Source organism: Octodon degus, unplaced genomic scaffold (genome assembly GCF_000260255.1).
Source record: "Octodon degus isolate 3935 unplaced genomic scaffold, OctDeg1.0 scaffold00098, whole genome shotgun sequence".
In the NCBI taxonomy this organism is placed as follows: domain Eukaryota; kingdom Metazoa; phylum Chordata; class Mammalia; order Rodentia; family Octodontidae; genus Octodon; species Octodon degus.
Window position 1 is genome coordinate 7,255,344 of NW_004524674.1, and position 3,802 is coordinate 7,259,145.

The following is a 3,802-nucleotide window of genomic DNA, read 5'->3' on the forward strand; positions in this document are numbered from 1 at the left end:
GGCCCAACGGGGTGGGAGAGGGTCCGGTCCATGTTGCGCCTGGGCTGGGACTGGTCTCACCAGCGCAGGGTAGCAGGAAGCTCTCCACACACTCCCACTTTCTCATTTTGTAGTTGCAATTATTTCATATATCAGTATCATAAATCTAAGATTACAGATTTGCATTTTTGGTTGAGGTTCAAGTATGGACTTAAATGACTTGGGACACCTGACTATCCATTTCTAGATAAAAGTAAGCAAGAAAATATGATGTATTCCTGAGGTTCCTTGCCTGTTGGATTATTTTCTCTGTATGGTGATATAGTCATGTCTGAATTGTTTGACCGGGATGCTTAAGTGTCATTCTCTTGTGTTTATTTGTTTGGTTTAGACAGTGTTTGCAGAGAAAAAGCCATCTCCAACCCTCCCTTCTTCCAAATTAGAGATCAGTGTGTGGTGTGGCCATAGACACCCTCTCTTCTGTTAGCATGGGCACATCTTTTTGGATACTTTTGACAGGCTTTCCTGACTTTCTCTCTCTCAGTCTTTCTTTCTTTCTTTCTTTCTTTCTTTCTTTCTTTCTTTCTTTCTTCTCTCTCTCTCTCTCTCTCTCTCTCTCTCTCTCTCTCTCTTTGGTACAGGGTCTCACTCCGCAGATCAGACTTATAGTGATCCTCCTGTTTCAGCCTCCCCAACACTAGGATTACAGGTACACCACCATGCCTGGTTTTGGTGGCCAGCTCAGCATTCCCAGGCATGGGGCCCACACAGCGTGCGGTGCTAGGAATCAAACCGTGGTACCTGTGCTTTCCAGGCAGGTACATAGACCACTGAGCTATCTCCCTGGGCTAGGCTTTCCTATTTTAAAGCAGTTCTTATTGAGCATCTATACCAAAAGTAAAGATTAAGTCTGGCTCTCTGTCAGGGTCAGAATGTAGCAGCTACTTACCTACACAGAACACGGTAGCCTGAAATACACAGTGAAATCCAGCCTCCTGAAAATCTTGCTTCTTGTACAGATTCACTATTGGAGCCCTATCTCTTGACCTACTAGTACTTAAACTAATTTCACCTTTCTGAGGATCTGTGATGCAAATTGGCTGGGCTTTTATTAGAATTTCTTGAAAAGGTACTTGGATTTCAAGATTTTCCACTTTGTTAGATCAGTTACTACTTACTCATCTGCTTTCCATCTTCCATAACTTTGTTGATGACTCCTTTCCAGTTCATTTTGTTTCTGGCTTTCTTCATCTTAATGAATTTATACATTTTAATTTGATTATTACAATTTTCATGCTTGTTTAGAAAGAAACCTAGAAATGTACTTACATTAGCTAGCCATTTTAACCAGAATTCTGTCCTTTGTGGACATAACTATATTTAATGAAAATTATACAAATATAGATTATTTAAATAGGATGGCTATACACCAGAAAAATACACACATATCACTTATGGCATGCCATTAGAAATCCTTCAACTCATTGTTTTATGATTCTTTCTCATGGTAAATACTTTTTTTTTTTTTTTTTTTTTTTTTGCAAAACCAGGGATTGAACTCAGGCCCTTGTGCTTGCTAGGGAAGTGCTCGTTCTACTGAGCCATCTCCTTGGCCCTCATGGTAAATACTCTACACAAGCATTTTTAAGTCTCACACACAACAAAAAAGTAAAACTCAAGCATTTTGAGTAAGTAGCATCTGACTTTATAGTAATGCTTGGTAAGTTTTACCCTAGCTACCCAATGTTCAGGGATATTTGTGAACACTTGCCAAAGTGGCTTTAGGAACTAGAGGAGGGAAGGATTTCCTTAAGAATGGCCTACATGCCTGCCTCGGAGTATGTCATTGATATATAAGCAGGAAAAGACTGGGCTGTAGTATGTTGAAATGAAATGGGTGAATTTTATAAATATTAGGAAGGTAAATCACAGGCATTTTGATGGATTAGCTGTAATACAAAGTAGAGTGGAAAGTTGACCATTTCTACGAATTCAACCTTTCATTCAACAGAGATGCTGGGGTGCATTTCATTTTCTGAAAGACACACAGCTAGATAAACATATTGGGAATACTTTAGAGGTTTAAGTACTTTAAGATATTTCAAGTGGAAATTTCTTTTCAGAATTTGGATGTGATTTGAAGACGTGTGTCCTAGACTGAATATACAGCCAGAATAATTGTGATAAAAGCTGTAAGGGACTCCATTATCGGAGATGAAATCACTCATGTGGCCTAACAACTGAGATAGACTTGGAATTTATCTTTGTGGAGAGGCAACACCTGGAGGAAAGGCAAAGGAAACTCTGGGGAGTTGAACAATGATGTAGAAGGAAAACAAAGTGAAGAGTCAGCAAAGGAAAAGGAATGGCACATTTCAGGAAGAAATGAGTCATTCATTCAATATAAAATGGAAATTTGCCCAGGGATTCCCAGGAAGAGTGCTGGTGATCTTGTTGGGTTTTAGTGGCATGCTAAGACACACCTTTCAGACAGCTTTGCAAAGTGGCTGGGAGTGAAGAGATGTGGACAAGTGTTGGAGACAAGGTTGGGAAAGTGAAGAAGAAAGAAGTGGAAGAAGAAAAGCATGCTTCTCATTTGTTCGTAGGGAACGAGTTTACAGCCATTGTCAAACACAGATAAAGCATGGAATTTAAAACATCAAGAAAAGGTTAGAGGGACTAAGGAGCCTGATTAAGCAGGCACAGGGACCAGAGTTTGATGCTGGCACTCCATGCTGGGCCCACCCCTGAGACAGCTACTGAGACTGGGAGCGGTGGTGCATGCCTGTAATCCCAGTGCCTGGGAGGCTGAAAACAGGAGAATCACTACAAATCTGATTTTTGTGGTGGGACCCTGTAGACCCTATACTAAATAAATAAAAAAATAAATAAATACAATGAAAAAATAATAAAAGAAAACAAAAATTAGAGTGTGAACACAGAAATAGAAGCATCTGCTTTCATGCTTTTTTTGATTTATGATTTTGTTTCTTTTTTTTTTTTTTTACTGTTTTTTGGTTTCTTTATTGATACGAAGGTAAAATGACACAAAGCTAACATTTAGATCATGTTAGGGACAGTTCAGGAACATACTTCTAATAGTCTTTGTATTCTTGGTTAAAACACTGAAATTGTTTTGTAGAGTAAAAGGCAAAGCTGAAACTGTTGATCATAATGTTACAATGATGTCTCAGGTAAAATATTGAAGAAAGAAGGCTAGATTTTAAGGCAGAAAGATCTGGATTTGACTTCTGATCACAATCTGACAGTAAGTTAATTAAAATTTTTTAGTACTTTGCATCTGCAAAATGGGGATGATCTTCCCTTTTTGCAGAGCTGCATGAGGACAGGTTTTGTCTCGTACCTGCTATAGCTTCTGTTATCCATGCTTTTTTCTTTTGGTAGGTGTCCAAGGTATATGTGGATATTGTTCCAAGTTTCAAAATATGGTTTCTCAAAATTACAGAAGACATTTACTTTTTTCCATATAATTATAAAAGTGACTTTGTCAACATTTTCCAATATGTGCCCTGCCCAGATACTAATTTTTCTTGATGTTACTAGTTACAAGGCAAAGTAATTTTAATAGCCAAATGTTCTGAAAGTTTGAAATTACACACACATACACACATACACACATACACACACACACACATACACACACACACACACACATATATATAGTTTATTAGTTTCTTTAGCTTACCCATATGCATAAATGCGTTGCTAAAAAAATACAATGTGGGGCTGGAGAGATAGCTCAGTAGAATAAGTACCTTCCTGGCAAGCACAGAGTCCTGAGTTCAATCCCCAGTACCAAAAA